General features: G+C 42.8%; 1 non-coding gene across 1 annotated transcript; it reads right to left on the bottom strand.

The window, feature by feature from the left end:
* Nucleotides 1–491: 491 nt before the first annotated feature.
* On the bottom strand, nucleotides 492–629 carry LOC119920162. The gene has a single exon (XR_005447926.1). It is a non-coding gene; the product is annotated as a small nucleolar RNA SNORA7 (small nucleolar RNA).
* Nucleotides 630–18,611: the final 17,982 nt, after the last annotated feature.

Raw genomic sequence — 18,611 nt, 5'->3', positions numbered from 1 at the left:
TACCAACAATCATATCCTTCAGTAGAATTGCCAGCATTGAGAAATCGGGAAGAAGCATGGGCCTAGTGGGTAGAGCAAGGTCCTGGGAATCCAAATGGGTTCTAATCCCGGCTCTGCCATTTGTCTCCTGTGCAACCTTGGGCAAGTCACATCAGTTCTTTGTGTCTCAATTATCTCATCTATAAAATAGGGATTAAGACTGTGAGCCCCACTTGGACAGAGACCGTGTCCAACCTGATTAGCTTGTATCTACCCCAGTGCTTAGTACAGTACCTGGCACCTCTTGCCTTATGCCGTCGAGTCGTTTCCTTGGACACATTTCTTCCAGAACACCCTGCTCCCCATCTGCAATCGTTCTGGTAGTGGATCCATAGAGTTTTCGTGGTAAAAATACAAAAGTGGTTTACCATTGCCGCCTTCCATGTAGTAAACATGAGTCTCCACCCTCGAATCTCTCCCATGCCGCTGCTGCCCAGCACAGGGGAGTTTTGAATTGTAGCAGATTGCCTTCCACTCGCTAGCCACTGCCCAAACTAGGAATGGACTGGGTGTGCCTCTGCTTGACTCTTCCTCCCGTACCCGAGACTGGTAGAGTACTGAAAATATTCCAGGTGCGACCCTGAGAGGGGCCCTAGCATGTAGTAAGCGCATAAATTCCTTAAAAAAATTGCTCCCAGAAGCACAAGTCACTGGGTGGGAAAGGAAAGGGGGATGGAGGACTGGAGGACAATCAAGCAACTGCTATAAACTGAAAGGGGGAACAGTAGAAGCCAAGAGTGCCGAATTTAACATCATGGAATAGCAAAGATGCAAATACTGTGATTTAGCAGTCAACTTCAGAGACAATACTGCAGCAGACAAACCACTGGCAGCCAGCAATCAGGAGAAGGCTCTGTGATTATTAGTCTAAAAGGAGCAGGCTCAAAACAGATACAGGCCTTACTTATAAGGAACAAATGCAACAAGACAGCAAGAACCTGTATTTTTATGTACACAAATCAAAGGGAATGTTGGTCAAGCATTTTTTTTTTTGTCACATTCGTATGCATGGATAGGGCCTCATTGTCAGGAGATTTTGTATTAACCCTCCAATAGTTCCAGCAGGAGCAGGGTCCAGGATAGGAGGGTTAACTCAAATCATTCAAGGCAGTTCCATTTTAGTCATTCTTGAAGGGTTTGGTGAGAAAGGAGATTGAAACGCTAGGCTGCAATGAGAATTTCATGAAATTTCTTTCCTCCTGCTCTCTCCACCCTCTGTTATGGAGAGAAGCTCAAAAGTTGAAGTAGAAAGGTCACTAACTTTCTGAGGTTGATTCACGTGCATTACCATCCAGGCACGTTTATAGATTGGATGACCCATTCTTGTCCCTTTTCAGCCCTGGGATCCTAAAATTCTAGTATCATTTTTCCACCATCTGAGCATGTTTCACCTGGAGCACTTTTGATGCTCTGCTACTTGACCACTATCTTTTTTTATGGTACTTAATAAGCGCTTACTATATTGCCAGGCACTATGCTGAGCCCTGGGGTAGTGTGGTGTAGTGGATAGAGCAGGGGCCTGCGGGTCAGAAGGTCACGGGTTCTAATCCTGACTCCACCACATGTCTGCTATGTGACCTTGGGCAAGTCACCTCACTTCTGTGGGCCTCAGTTATCTCATCTGTAAAATGGGGATTGAGACTGTGAGCCCCACGTGGGACAGGGACCGTGTCCAACCCCATTTGTTGTACCCACCCCAGTGTTTAGTACAGTGCCTGGCACCAAGTAAGGTCTTAACAAATACCACAATCATTATTATTATTACAACCTAATCAAGTTGGTGGCGGTCCATGTCCCACATGGGGATCACATCTTAATCCCCATGTTACAGATGAGGTGACTGAGACACAGAGAAGTTAAGTGACTTCCCAAGGTCACACAGCTGACAAGCAATGGAGCGGAGATAAAAATCCAGTTCTTTCTAACTCTCAGGCCTGTGCTCTGTTCACTAGACCATGCTGCATATCCATCTTTCCAATTTCTTCTTCCTGTAAATTGTGTCCATCTCCCCTGTTAAATTGATAATAATGCAAATAATAGTCATATTTTTAAGCACTTACTTTACTATGTGTCAAGCACTGTTTCTAAGTATTGGGGTAAATACAGGTTAATCAAGTCGGACAAAGTCCCTGTTCCAACACAGGGCTCACGGTCCAAGTAGGTGGGAGGATAGGTATTGTAAGCTCTTTGATGGGAGGATCAAGTTTTCTACTTCTATTGTTCTCTCTCATATGCTCAGTACACTGCTCTACTCAGAGTAGGCACTCAGTGAATACTATCAATCATATTTATTAAGTGCTTACTGTTTGCAGAGCAGTGTACTAAGTTCTCAGGAGAGTCAATAAAATAGAGTTGGTAGACACATTCCCTGTCTGCAACAAGCTTACAGTCTAGAGGGGAAGACAGACATTAATATAAATAAATTATGGATCTGTACATAAGTGCTATAGGGTTGAGGGGGGAGAGGTGAATAAAGGGAGCAAATCACAGCAACGCAAAGGGAATGAGAAAAGAGAATATATCTTGTTATTTATATAAATATATATAAATATCTTGTTATAGATATTGTTGTCCTAGTAGCTTAATGTTTGTGTATTTTTATTGTTTCATTCTTCCTTAAATGTCTGTCACCTCATTCTTGGACTGTGAATCACGTTGAGGACCATGACTAATTTTCGCAACACTTACTAAATAAGTGTTTAATAAGTGCTCAGTACTTAGAATAGTGCTTGGCACATAATAGGAGCTTATCAAATACTGTCATTACTATTAATATTATTATTAATAAATACCAATGCTGCTACTACTAGGTCATGGATTGGTGAGCTGATTGCGAAAACACATCAGGTTTGTCCCCTGAGCAGTGCTCAGAAGTGAGTCTCTCAGAAAACCCCTTTCCCAAATTTTGATCAAGTTCAATCAAAACAAGTTCCTTGAAAGGAATAGTACAATTACACTAGCATTATACAAAGCATTTGGGGAGGGCACTCTCCAGTGCTCTCCATTGTATAGTGAAATTTCTCAGGCTGTGCATCACTTTACCCTCAGAAGAATCTGCTAGGTACAGCCTGAAGATTCATATTTGTTTCTGCTAAACCTTAGTATCCACGGCAACCATGATGCATATCTATACTGTAAATGGTAACTAATCACATCCTGTTAACTCCCTAGGAGTTAATTATGTGTGCATTGGCAGAAGCATAAGGAAGAACTCTGTGGTCCCTTGATCATTCTTCTTTTCCTACAGACAACTCGATCTGGAAGGATATTTCATAAGCTCTGACTGTTTAAGATTATAAAACATCTAAGATATTTATGCCCTAATGTAAGCTTCTTGGCCAGACAGCCTACTTCTTTACCACGTGATTTATTGGACCACTTTTTTGTCCTCTGTCACCCACACAAGGGTAAAGATATCTAGTCCCCTAGAATCTCCAACACCTCAACAATAGCTCTGACTCTCATTAATAAAGTACCTACAACTTAATGATACCCACAGAACTACCAGAGAATATTGGAACAGTCAATCATAGCTTCTAGTTCAGATCCTAGAAAAGACCTCTTTATAAACAAAGCTGATTTTGTTCACTGCCATGAAAGTCACAAACTTCTCCTCTGATCTCTCTAAATTAAGAAGGTATAGGGTTTACATCTATAGATATCCCCAAACTCTGGTGTCATATCTAGTTAGTGTGAAGTAGAATTCATTTTTTCCTCTTTCAGTCCTGCACCATCAGTAATTTCTCATGAGAATCAGTTTTAATGTGCTCCTAGCTCATCAGGAAAAATAATGGCCCTGCCAGCTGAACTTCTTTCTTAGTGTGTGATTCCTTACGCTGAGAGAGATGATATTTGGTGCACTGAAGATGGGGAGAAGATGTTGACTGATTTTCGTAAATATAACTGACCCTGCAAAACGATTGGAATGATTGTTCTCACTAGTTGTGAATCACGGGTCTTAATTTGCCTTTTTTAACTTTCTCTACGCTCCTTTCCATCCACCCTTCATCCTTCCAAACTCTGCCTGATCCTTCCAAGAAAGATCAGTACACTACTAGATATCTTTTGGTTCCTTCTTAGTAAGAAGAAAGATTCAGGGGGAGTAATCCTAATGGATACTTTGCTACCCACTATTCCAACTCAAGTTGAATTTCTAATGCAGTATTTCCAGACAGGCCTTTGGACTTTTTGAGATAATCGAGCTATACTTATGATTCTGGTTATTCTAAAAGAAAAACCATCCCTTGTATAAGATTTAAAGCCAAATGATAAGTAGGAAAGGTAACGTTTATCTTAATAAAAAACCAACCAAATAATGTTGCCGACTTGTACTTCCCAGATGCTTAGTACAGTGCTCTGCACATAGTAAGCACTCAATAAATATGATTGAATGAATGAATGAATAATGGGAGATATTTGAAATACATTCATTGAGATTCTGAAGCTCTCTCTCGGGAACACATCTGGCATATAAAAAACACTGTTCTAACTTCTGATTCCATTATATACCAAACTATGTGCCAATTGTTGAAATTTTAATTCTGTTTTCAAAGATTAGATACACACCCACTTACACATCCTGCAAAATACTTGAAATTCTAAGCAGAGAGAATAGTTAAGATTCTTCAAAACAGAACAGAGAAGACATCTAACTGCGTGTAGGATTAGGAGCAGAAAGTTTAGCCAAAGCAAACCCCAAATGACAATTAAATGACTATAGAACAGAAATAGAGGGCTTGTCTGACACTATAAAAGATCCAGAGGAGAAAAAGGTTTATGACTAAAGGATGTCAGGGTTAATATAGGGGGATGGAATAGATGGAATAAAGACTTATTCACTGGTGTTCTCCAGTAGAACTTGTATCTCTGAGAGTTTTTTGAGTATAACAACTTCACCTCTTGCAACCTAATGGTGGATTTGAAGGTAGTCCAAACCAGTGTGTTTCTGGTTTCTTAGAAGTGGTCCTCTCCAAAATGCTTAGTATTGTTCTCTGCCTTCAGTGGGTGCTTGGTAAATATGATTGATTGACTGAATCATCTTCTTTGATCTATTCACTTCTACAGGTAGACTTATGGCAGTCACTGCAAACAAACAGCTATTCATTGCTTTGACTCCATCTTTCAGCAAGTGGCCAAATGTCACTCTTGGTGAGTTTGTCACCATCCTTTTTTTTATGGTACTTGTTAAGTGCTTACTATGTGCCAGGCACAGTACTGAGTGGTGGAGTAGATACAAGATAATCAAGTAGGACACAGTCCCTCATGGGGCTCTCAGTTTAAGAAAAGGAGGAGGAAAATTTAATACTCACTTTACAGATAATGTAACTGAGGCATAGAGAAGCAGTGTGACTTAGGAAAAAGAGCATGGGTTTGGGAGTTAGAGGTAGTGGGTTCTAATCCCGGCTCCGGCACTGATTAGCTATGTGACGTTGGACAAGTCACTTGACTTCTCTGGGCCTCATTTACCTCATCTGTAAAATGGGGATTAAGACTATAAACCCCACGTGGGACAACCTGATCAATTTGAATATTTCCCAGTGCTTAGAACAGTGCTCGGCATATAGTAAGCACTTTACAAATTCCATCATCATTATTATTTTATGGGAAGCAGTGTGGCTTAGTGGAAAGAGCCCGGGCTTGGGAGTCAGAGTAGTGGGTTCTAATCCCAGCTCTGCCCCTTGTCATCTGTGTGACTTTGGGTAAATCACTTAACTTCTCTGGGTCTCAGTTGCCTCATCTGTAAAATGGGGATTATGACTGTGAGCCCCATGTGGAACAACCTGATTACCTTGTATCTACCCCAGTTTTTACAACAGTGCTTGGCACATAGTAAGCACTTAACAAATACTGTCATTATTATTATTATTAAAATGATTTGCCCAAGGTCACAGAGCAGGAGGGTGTCAGAGCCAGGATTAGAACCCAGGTCCTCTGACTTTCATGCCCATTCTCTTTCCAGTAGGCCACACTGCCTCTTGGTGACACTACAGAGTTTCAAGGGATTTGGAGATGTTAATGTTTCTGTACAGAAACCTACTAGTAAAACCTAAATGTCCAAACAGAGAGCAGGTGCAGCTGGGAACTTAGGGGAAGAAAAGCATACATTAAGGATACAAAACTGTCATCACACTTCTCGTGGTCACATTTTCACTTGTGCATTTGAGTATTTATTCCAAAGTTCTCTGTGGCCTCTTTATGCTCTTGCAATCATATCAATAACCTCTGTAAAAGTTCCCTTCACCAAACAGAGGCAGGAGTCAGGAAATGGAATTGGGGAAAAAACCCAGGTGCAAATTGAGGATAGTTAAAAAGTGAACACCTTGCTGGGGAATGACAAAGGATATGACTTCTTTTTGCATCTCTCATCAGAAGGAAAGACTTCAGTTGAGCAAAGCACAGCCCAAATATACATTTTAGACTATGCTTGAAATTCTTGAATTTCCCGTCAAACACTGCATTACAGACTCTGCATTTCCTCCATAATGGCTTATTGCAAGTCATCATCTTAAAGTCCAACCATGGGCCTATTATTCCTGAGCAATTTATATGTCACATTAGGGTGGTATTTATGGATGCTAGAAGAAAGCATTTTTTTATGGTATAAGTACTTACTATGTGCCAGGCACTATACTAAGCACTGGAATAGATATAAGCTAATCAAGTTGGACGCAGTCCATTCCCCACATGGTGTTCACAGCCTTAACTGAGGCAATTGAGATAATTGAGGCAGAGAAGTGACATGCTTAAGGTCACACAGCAGATAAATGGCAGAGCCACGATTAGAAACCAGGTCCTTTTGACTCCCAAGTTTGGTCTCTATTCACTAGGCCACGATACGTGTAATGATAAACCTTTAGATTGCACAAAGGTTTTCTTCCTAGAACCCAAAGTACTTTTGCATATCACATTTACTCTCATTTCTAACCCTGTGAGGTTAAGATGCTATTACTAGCCCTCTGAAGCACAGGGAGGTCAGATAACTTACCCCAGGACATGTGGTTAGTCAGAGGCTTAAGATACTCTTGGTTCTATCCCCTTCACTCCACAAAATCTGGCTTCTCAAAGGCCACCAATGATCTCCTTCTTGCCAAATCCAGTGACCTCCATTCCATCCTAATCATCCTGAACTTCTAAGATGCCTTCGACACTGTAGACCACCCCCTTATCCTGGAAACTTTATCCAACTTTGCCTTCACTGACTCTGTCCTCTTCTCGTTCCCCTCATATCACTCTGGCTGTTCATTCTCAGTCTCCTCCGTGGTCTCCTCCTCTGCCTCCCACCCCCTAACTGGGGGGAGTCCCTCAAGGTTCAGTACTGGGTCCCCTTCTATTTTCCATCTACACCCACTCCCTTGGAGAACTCATTCACTCCCATGGCTTCAACTACCGTCTCTATGAGGATGATACCCAAATCTGCTTGCCAAATCCAACGGCTCATACTCTGTCCTAATCCTCCTCGACCTCTCAGCTGCCTTTGACACTGTGGACCACCCCCTTCTCCTCAACACGTTATCTGACCTTGGCTTCACAGACTCCGTCCTCTCCTGGTTCTCCTCTTATCTCTCCGGTCGTTCTTTCTCAGTCTCTTTTGCAGGCTCCTCCTCCCCCTCCCATCCTCTTACTGTGGGGGTTCCCCAAGGTTCAGTGCTTGGTCCCCTTCTGTTCTCAATATACACTCACTCCCTTGGTGACCTCATTCGCTCCCACGGCTTCAACTATCATCTCTACGCTGATGACACCCAGATCTCCATCTCTGCCCCTGCTCTCTCCCCCTCCCTCCAGGCTCGCATCTCCTCCTGCCTTCAGGACATCTCCATCTGGATGTCCGCCCGCCACCTAAAGCTCAACATGTCGAAGACTGAGCTCCTTGTCTTCCCTCCCAAACCTTGTCCTCTCCCTGACTTTCCCATCTCTGTTGACGGCACTACCATTCTTCCCGTCTCACAAGCCCGCAACCTTGGTGTCATCCTCGACTCCGCTCTCTCATTCACCCCTCACATCCAAGCCGTCACCAAAACCTGCCGGTCTCAGCTCCGCAACATTGCCAAGATCCGCCCTTTCCTCTCCATCCAAACCGCTACCCTGCTCATTCAAGCTCTCATCCTATCCCGTCTGGACTACTGCACCAGCCTTCTCTCTGATCTCCCATCCTCGTGTCTCTCTCCACTTCAATCCATACTTCATGCTGCTGCCCGGATTATCTTTGTCCAGAAACGCTCTGGACATATTACTCCCCTTCTCAAAAACCTCCAATGGCTACCGATCAATCTACGCATCAGGCAGAAACTCCTCACCCTGGGCTTCAAGGCTCTCCATCACCTCGCCCCCTCCTACCTCACCTCCCTTCTCTCCTTCTACTGCCCAGCCCGCACCCTCCGCTCCTCCACCACTAATCTCCTCACTGTACCTCGCTCTCGCCTGTCCCGCCTTCGACCCCCGGCCCACGTCATCCCCCGGGCCTGGAATGCCCTCCCTCTGCCCCTCCGCCAAGCTAGCTCTCTTCCTCCCTTCAAGGCCCTGCTGAGAGCTCACCTCCAGGAGGCCTTCCCAGACTGAGCCCCTTCTTTCCTCTCCCCCTCGTCCCCCTCTCCATCCCCCCGTCTTACCTCCTTCCCTTCCCCACAGCACCTGTATATATGTATATATGGTTGTACATATTTATTACTCTATTTATTTATTTATTTATTTTACTTGTACATTTCTATCCTACTTATTTTATTTTGTTGGTATGTTTGGTTCTGTTCTCTGTCTCCCCCTTTTAGACTGTGAGCCCACTGTTGGGTAGGGACTGTCTCTATGTGATGCCAATTTGTACTTCCCAAGCGCTTAGTACAGTGCTCTGCACATAGTAAGCGCTCAATAAATACGATTGATTGATTGATTGATTGATCTACATCTCCAGCCCTGATCTCTCTCCCTCTCTCCAGTCTCATATCTCGTCCTGCCTTCAAGACGTCTTTGCTTGGATGTCCTTCCATCACCTCAAACTAAACATGTCCAAAACAGAGCTCCCACCCAAACCTATCCTCCCCATGACTTTCCCATCACTGAAGATGGCACAACCATCCTTCCTGTTTCAGAAGCCCATAACCTTGGTGTTATCCTTGACTCCTTTCTGTCATTCAACCCACATATTCAATCCATCACTAATTCCTGTGAGTCCCACCTTCACAACTTTACTAAAATCTGCCCTTTCCTCTCCATTCAAACTGCTACCCCATTAATACAACCACTCATCCTATCCCGCCTGGATTACTGCATCAACCTCCTTGCTCTCCTCCCTGACTCCTGTCTTTCCCTACTCCAGTCCATACTTCACTCTATTGCCTGGCTCATTTTTCTACAAAAACATTCAGGACCTGTCATCCTGCTCCTCAAAAAACTCCAGTCATTGCCCATCCACCTCCACATTAAACAAGATTCCTCACCACTGGCTTTAAAGCACTCTATCACCTTGCCCCCTACTACCTCACCTTGCTTCTCTCCTACAACCGCACCTGCACACTTCACTCCTCTAGTGCTAACTTTCTCACTGTGCCTCGATCTTGCCCATCTCACCACCGACCCCCAGCCCTCCTCAAATCCAACAGAGAATTACTCTTCACCCCTTCAAAGCTTTACTGAGGAGCAGCGTGGCTCAGTGGAGAAGAGCACGGGCTTTGGAGTCAGAGGTCATGGGTTCGAATCCCAGCTCTGCCACATGTCTGCTGTGTGACCTTGGGCAAGTCACTTAACTTATCTGAGCCTCAGTTACCTCATCTGTAAAACAGGGATTAAGACTGTGAGCCCCATGTAGGACAACCTGATCACTTTGTATCCCCCCCCAGTGCTTAGAACAGTGCTTTGCACATAGTAAGCGCTTAACAAATGCCATCATTATTATTATTCCCCCAAGAGGCCTTCCCAAACTAAGCCCCACTTTTCCTCAGCCTCACCCTGACTTGCTCCTTTCGCTCTTCCCCACTCCCAGTCCCACAGTTTATGTACATACCTGAAATTTTATTTATTTGTATTGTTGTCTGTCTACCCTCCTCTAATAATAATAATAAGGATGGCATTTGTTAAACATTTACTATGTGCCAAGCACTGTTCAAAGCAGTAGTTACAAGGTAAACAGGTTGTGCCACGTGGGACTCACAGTCTTCATCCCCACTTTACAGATGTGGTAACTGAGGCACAGAGAAGTTAAGTGACTTGCCCAAAGTCATACAGCTGACAAGTGGTGGAGGAGGGATTAGAACCCATGACCTCAGACTCCCAAGCCTGTGCTCTTTCCACTAAGCCATGCTGCTTCTCAATAATGGTATTTGTTAAGAGCTTACTAGGTGCCAAGCACTGTTCAAAGCACTGGGATAGTTACAATGCAATCAGGTTGTACCACATGGGACTCACAGTCTTCATCCCCATTTTACAGATGAGGGAACTGAGGCACAGAGAAGTTAAGTGGCTTGCCCAAGGTTACACAGCTGACAAGTGGAAGAAGTAAGATTAGAACCCATGTCCTCTGACTCCCTAGTCTGTGCTCTTTGCACTGAGGCACGCTGCTTCTCTTAGACTGTAAGCTTGTTAAGGTCAGGGAATGTGACTGTTTATTGTTGTAAGTACTCTCCCAAGGACTTAGTGTAGTGCTCTGCACACTGTAAACCCTCAATAAATACAATTGAATGAATGAATGAATGCCTGCAATAGCTTTGACTTTTTTGTTTTATTGTGCTCTCTCAAACACTTAGTTCAGTACTATGCACGTGTACTTTCTCACTAAATACCATTAATAGTTTGGTTTCTAAATGATAGTTGAACTGAAAAGCATTTTCAGGCTCAGTGTTTTATTAACTACCAAACTAAGCAGGATTCACCATTTGGGCCAAAGATAAGATTCACCTAAACCCTGGCTAATTGCAATTCCTGGTTTTAGCAGGAAACTATGGCAACCTCATGGTTAGGTCTCCAAACCAATTGAAGGTACAGTCACTTTGCTTGGCATTTATAAATTTGCAAGAGTGCAAAACTCAAAATAAAGCTCATAAGGTGAAAACTGAAACCAGGACCAAAATTGCATTTGACCCTGAAAGCTCAAATCAGTTCTGAGTTGCATAAAGTTAAGCAACTCTCAAGCTATAATGGAAGCATCCACAAAATCCTTATCCGGCCCTTTGGTCACAAAGGGAAATATCCTTAAGGCATGTCTTCAAAGAGAAATTTAAATTAGTAAAATCCAAATGCTCAGCGAACCTATTATGGGGAAATATATTGAGGGGAGAAATCAGAAATCAAAAACTAAACAGCTAAGAATCACATGGTTGATTCTCCTGGAAACACTAGTAATTAAGGATTTGAGCCCCTTCACCCCCCAGGTCATGGCCTAGAGAAGCAGCCTTGCCAAGCAGTTCCACCACTTGTCTGTTGTGTGACCTTGGGCAAGTCACTTCATTTTTCTGTACTTGTTATCTCATCTGTAAAATGGGGATTAAGACTGGAGCCCCATGTGGGACAGGAACTGTGTCCAACACGATTTGCTTGTATCCACTCCAGCACAAAGTACAGTGCCTGGCCCATAGTAAGTCCTTAACAGATATCATAAATATTATTATTGTTATTATTACCAACAAAATTTAAATAATCTAGAAGTCTTTGGCAGATCTCTTTTTTCGGAACATCCTGCTCTAGCATCTCACCTCCTAGCTCTCCAAGAATGAAACATTGGAAACTCTAAGAATTTGCAGTGTGAGAAAAGCTGTCCATTGCTTAGAGTAAAGATGAGAGGGAGGCACAGAACCAGCCTCTGGAGAGAAAATTAATCTTATTTCTGATTATACTGAATATATCTAGAAAGTTCAAATGAGCAGAAAATTAAAGCCATTATCCTAAAAGAAAAAAAAGATGAAAAAACCCCCATATATTCCAAATGTGGTAACTTTGGTTTTCAAAGGGCTGCAGGTAAATGCAGATGAAACAATTAGGTCCTCTCTCCTGAAGTTGGCCAGCCAAATAGAACGGTTTGTCAAAATGTTACAACAGAGAACAAGCCACCTGATATATGAGGAAGGCAAAACAAAGGAGAGACAAACCTACCTGCAGAGAAAGGTTGCTTCCTTGCTCCAAGACAGCAGCCATTATGTAAATAGGAAACATAAATCTTAAGTGCTAAAAGATAATTCACCTAATTGTCCCCAAAGGGCGTCCCTGCTGCAAATAAAATAGCAAGACTACTGGGAATTGGGGGAGGATATATTCCTTTTCACAGTGGCAGGGTCTGGGCTTTTGGTTTGATGGTATTTGTTGAATAAATTAAAAGAGGAAGGTGTCCTCGGAGCACTTGTGGCCAATTGATCCTGGGCTACAGATAAGGAAGCACAGACAGTGCTCTCCAAAGGGAGCATTATAATTAGCTATTTTCTTGTGTGGCTGCCTTTACCAGTTCCCTGTCAATGTAGATCCTGTTTTCGTCACTTCCATCACTTATGACAGCTTTGTTTTCCTGCCCCATCAGAGAGACTGGAGCTGGAAGGGAAAGGGGTAGTGGGCAACAAAGTGAAAAATTGCCAGGATCCCGGATTTAATTCCCCTTTTTGGCAGCTCTAGGTAGAAGTGGCTTAAGGGACTTCAGATGTAAATCAATTTAAACACTATCTGACAGGATAATGGTTCATTGCCTCATCCTGAAATCCATAGCCTTGTTGGTAAGATCAGTTGTCTTTTGCAAAACTCTCACAAAAAGTTCCCAAGTCCCAGTAAGATCATAAGATAACTAAGCACAAGATAGAAAGAGTAGTATAAGAGGTAAAGTAATTCAGCTGTACTCTTCTCTTTTGCCCTAATTACTTGTCATTCTGAGGAGGTCAATCCTTCCTCCTTCTCCAGTATTCATCCTTTTGATCCTCTTGAAGTGGTTCTTAGGAATATGTTTGATTTGGCTACTACTACCCTATTCCACTGGGACTATGCTATCAGTGCTGAAAAAGAGTTTAGTGTGCGTATCGAGGGATAGACAGACTCAGCAAAGACTACACACTATCAGGGGAGTTTTCCTCAGAACCACTTGTTCTGAGAAACAGCACGGGCCTGGGAATTAGATCCTAAATCTGCCACGTGTCTGCTGTGTGATCATGGGCCAGTCAATTCACTTCTCTGTGCCTCAGTAAAATTCTCGGTAAAATGGATATTAAGACTATGAAACCCATGTGGGATGTGGACTTTGTCCAACCTCATTACTTGTATCTACTAGTACAGTGCCTACAGAGAGTAAGCACATAACAAATACCATTAAAAAGAGCCTGCTTGGGGGTCTATGGGCTTGTAGCCCACTATTGAGACTCTACTGTGCTTAGACATAAATGGGTTTTGTATGCAAAATTCTTGCAAATATCTCTGTCAGTCAATCATATTTATTATTTACTGTGTCAGAACACCGTACTGTTGGGGAGAGTAGAATATAACAGAAACATTCCCTGCCCACAGTGAACTTACAGCCTAGAGGGTGAGGTAGACATTAATATAAATAAATAAATTTCAGATATAAGAAATCAATACCAGATATAATTTAGTCTATTATTATTATTTAGTTTAAATTTACAATTTAATCGAGAGAGTGAGAGTGAAGCTGTGCAAATCACATGACTTCACGCCTGACTCTTCCGCTGTGTATGACAGAACATAGAGTCCCATGCCTGGCGTTGAAGAGCACAAGTTGAAGAGAAAAAATGATTAAATTTAAAGAAAGACTCTTTTAACTTTTAAATAAAGTTAAATGTAAAAATTCTAGGCACTTGAAAGTGAACTGTAAATGGACATGTATGCTCTGAAGTTTAATTTTCCATCACATTTTTAAAAGTGGTTATTTGTTAAACACCCACTATATGCTAGGGTCTGTACTAAGTGCTGGATAGGTACAAGATAATCAGGTTGGAGACAGGCCATGTTCCATATGAGGTTCCCAGTCTTAAACACCGTTTTACAGATGAGGGCACTGAGGCACAGCAAAGTTAAGTGACTTGCCCAAGGTCACATAGGGAAGTGGCACAACTGGGATTTGAACCGAGGTCCTCTGACTCTTGGGTCCATGCTCTACCCATTAGGCCTCGCTGTTTCCTAAGTTATATTTCATGAGAAACAAAAGAAAGAATTCATGGTCATGCTTACAAGTAGTAGTAATACTAATAACATTTATTGAACTGGGGCAATGCATAATTTTAAGCACTTGGGAAGAATAAAGCAAAGAAGCAGTATGGCTTAATGGATAGAGAGCAGGCCTGCGAGTCAAAAAACCTGGGTTCTAATCCCAGCTATGACCTTGGGCAAGTAGTGTCACTCCTCTGTGTCTCATTTACGTCATCTATATAGTGAGGATTAAGACTGTGAACCCCATGTTGGGACAGGGACTGTGTCCAACCTAACGTATGTCTACCCCAGCTCTTAGTACACTACCTGGCACATAGTAAGCACCTAACAAACACCACAAATAAGGGATACATTTCCTGCCCACAAAGAGGTTGCACTCAAAGGGAAAAAACTGAGAGCAGTTGTTTTTGTGATAATTACCCAGCTGAAATAAAGCCACATTGGATTTCTTGGGGACTGCCGTAGATTTTAAGTAGCTCCTCCAAAGTGATTGTTTCAGAGATCAATATTGGTCTTGAATCTATTTCAAGAACAACAGCAGAGAGCGTACTGGTGCTGACCAAAAACCTTCTCATGTTACATTATTGAAGTCATTCAATAAACTCTAAAGTTTACTAGCTAATCATTTTAAAACCTGGGAATAAAATGTAGGAAGTACAAAACGGAAATATTTTGGATTCTTCACAGTTGTTTTCATTATGGAAACATGTCATTCAGTTCTCTTGGATTATAAATTACTTCCTCTTCTTTGTGTATGTCTGCTTCTCCGTTCCCCTAATCTAAGCACCATTATATGCGCTTGGTTCTTGGAAAAGAAGACGGTCTTTGAAATAGACAGATTCTGCAGATGATTGGGTGTAATTAAGAGGCATTTCACTCTGAGAATGAATATGAAGTAATCACCCTAGTATGAAACAAAGAATAATAATTGCAGTATTTGTTAGGTGCTTACTATGTGCCAGGCTGTGTGGTACGTAGAAGACAATTTTATCAGACAGAGTTAGAACCCACACGGGGCTCCTAGTCTAAGTAGGAGTAAACTGAGGCACAGAAGAGTTAGGTGATTTGCCCAAGGTCACACAACAAGCAGGTAGGGAAGGCCTACCCTAATAGTTGTTGTACTCATTAAGCACATACTATGTGCCAGGCACTTTGCTAAGCACTGGGATGGATTCAAGCAAATCAGGTTGGACACAGTCCCTGTCCTATGTACGGCTCACAGTCTCAATCCCCATTTTACAGATGAGGTAAAAGAGGCACAGAGAAGTGAAATGACTTGCCCAAGGCCACACAGCAGACAAGTGGAGAAGCTGGGATTAAAACCCTGTTCTTTCTGACTCCCAGGACCGTCCTCTATCCACTATGCCATGCTGTTTCTGACCCATGCTCTTTCCACCAGGCTGAAACATAAAGTTGAAATCCTTCTGATGAAAGCTGATTTTTCACTATTTCTCACATTAAAGACCTCATGACTTGTGTCATGTAATTGATGATTTTTGCTTGAGGTTCCTGGGCTAAATTCCCCATTGAGGAGGCTGTGCTCTCCATAAATAAAATGTTTCTGAAGTTTGACTTGGCAGTAGTTTCCCCCTTTTCTTTTTTGTTTTTTAGTTTTTCCAAAAGGTAATAAGATGCACTTCTCTTTGATTCAGTTTTTCACTCCTTCCTGCAGCAAGGGTGTCAATTACAGTGAGCAGTCCAGCTCCCAGTTACACCTCACCTCTAACACTTCCTAAGGTTCTTTAAATTATATTTTGGCAGTCGTACTCATGATTATGCATGCTGTTTTTTGAGGTCTCCCACATTTGATGATGATGATAATAATGATGGCATTTGTTAAGTGCTTACTGTGTGCCAAGCACTGTTCTAACCCCCCGGGAGATTACAGGGTGATCAGGTTGTCCCCCGCGGGGCTCACAGTCTTCATCCCCATTTTACAGATGAGGGAACTGAGGCACAGAGAAGTGAAGTGACTTACCCAAAGTCACACAGCTGACAGTCGGAGGAGTCAGGATTTGAACACGTGACGTCTGACTCCAAAGCTCGGGCTCTTTCCACTGAGCCACGCTGCTTCTCCACTTGCCTGTAAGTTCCTCAGAGATAGGAATCATGCTTTGTTCTTCCTCTGGAATATCTCTCATAGCCCATATTTCCACGATCACCTCAGATTTCAGTCCTGAGTAATGATCTTTTTCCATGTTGTTTTAGTCTGGGGAATACTTATCCCTGACCTTGGAGCACATTTGACCCCAACAGCTCTCCCAAGGGACCAGAAGAAACTCCTTTCTAGAATGGTGTGTATTAAGAAGTTATTGAAAAGCTGATAGTGCACAAGCGAAACACATTCATTCATTCATATTTATTGAGCACTTACTGTGTGCAGAGCACTGTACTAAGCGCTTGGTAAGTACAAGTTAGCAACAGTCCCTACCCAACAGTGGGCTTACAGTCTAGAAGACACATAAAACCATGCCAATATCTGGAACACCAATGGAACTGCCATGGTGGTGAGGAGGGCAGCTATTTCCATCAGCAGTCAGTCAGACACATTGATACCACAAGGGAGAGTCCTTCCAATTATCAGAATATGCTGTTCCCCTCCCAGACTTTCCAGAAGTGTTCAGGCCATAGAAAGACCTCTGAGAAGCACTACAGAAATGTACTGGCCGTGAATTCAAGGGCTCCAATATGGGTCTTACCTACAGTTAATATTGAATGTCATAGACAATAAACTCTACAACTTAGAGAATCAGTGTGGCCCAGTGGATACAAAATGGACCCAGGAGTCAGAAGGACCTGGATTCCAATCCAGACTCTGTCACTTGTCTGCTGTGTAACCTTGGGTAAATCACTTAACTTCTCTGTTCCCCCATCACCTCTTCTGTAAAATGAGGAATAAGATTGTGAGCCCCAGGTGGGGCAGGGATTGTACCTACCCCAGCGCTTAGTACCCCAGGACTGAAATCTGGGACATAGTATGCGCTTGACAGGTAGCACAATTTTTATTATTATTATAAGTATCTGGTAATTGAACATCACAATGTATGTAGATGTATGCTGAACATCTCAGTTCAAATGTGACACTAATGAACTATTGTCCTGTAATTAATGATGATTATTCATAATAATAATAATTATGGTGTTTAAGTACTTACTGTGTTCCAAGCACTGAAGTGGATAAAAGATGAACAGATCAGACACAGTCCTTGTCCCACATGGTGTTTCTAAAGGGGTGAGGAAGAACAGATATTTAATCTCCATTTTTAAAGGTGAAGAAACTGAGGCACAGAGAGCACAAGGCACATAAACCTCAGGATGAAGAGCAGGCAAATGGTAGAGTCAGGATTAGATGAAAAAAGCAGTGTTTCCTAGTGGATAGAGCACAGGTTTGGGAGTCAGAAGGACATGGGTTCCCATCCTGGCTCCTCCACTTGTCTGTTCTTTGACCTGTGGTTTATGTCCCTTGTGCTCTCTCTGCCTCAGTTTCTTCACCTTTAAAAATGGAGATTAATTACCTGTTCTTCCTCACCCCTTTAGAAGCACCATGTGGGACATGGACTGTGTCCAACCTCGTATCTACCCCAATGCCTGGGGTACAGTGCCTGGCTCAAAGTAAGTACTTAACAAATACCATAAAAAAGGTCTCCTAATTCCAGGGCTTGTGCTCTTTCCAGTAGGCCATAGTGTAGTGCTTGGCACATAGTAAGCACTTAACAAATACCATTATTACTATCAAGACCAGAAGAAGAAGGGGCACACTACGGGCACTGTTAGTTGGTGAAGTCACAGCCAAACAGTATTCTTTAAAAATTTTTCAAGCAGGCCTGACCAAAAGGATGGCAAGAAAATTGCAGGGAAGGAAGGGCAAGTAAAACCACGAAGCTGAAGATGTGAAGAGGCCAGTTTTTCCTACATTTCTCTGAAACCATTGGAACATTCCAGGAAGAGTTTGGCTTCTCTACACATACTAGGAGAGTTTCATCACCCAATCGGGAGATCGGAGTTTTTCTCAGCAGGAGCTAGGAAAAGAATCATCCATTAGTTTTCCTCTGGTGAGCCATGCTGCTTTGGATCTGCTCCTGGTTGTTAATTTGGTTTGGCCACGGTTACCGAGGCCTCCACAGAGCTCTCAACTGGATCCTGCCTGGGACTTCTAATAATAATAATAATAATGGCATTGGTTAAATAATAATAATAATAATGGCATTGGTTAAGCGCTTACTATGTGCAAAGCACTGTTCTAAGCGCTGGGGAGGATACAGGGTGATCAGGTTGTCCCACGTGGGGCTCACAGCCTTCATCCCCATTTTACAGATGAGGTAACTGAGGCCCAGAGAAGTTAAGTGACTTGCCCAAGATCACACAGCTGACATGTGGCAGAGTCGGGATTCGAACCCATGACCTCTGACTCCAAAGCCCGGGCTCTTTCCACTGAGCCATGCTGCTTCTCACAG

Source organism: Tachyglossus aculeatus, chromosome X1, assembly GCF_015852505.1.
Source record: "Tachyglossus aculeatus isolate mTacAcu1 chromosome X1, mTacAcu1.pri, whole genome shotgun sequence".
Classification (NCBI taxonomy): domain Eukaryota; kingdom Metazoa; phylum Chordata; class Mammalia; order Monotremata; family Tachyglossidae; genus Tachyglossus; species Tachyglossus aculeatus.
The sequence above is the reverse complement of the archived record's forward strand: the minus strand, read 5'-3'. Positions and strand labels throughout refer to the sequence as shown.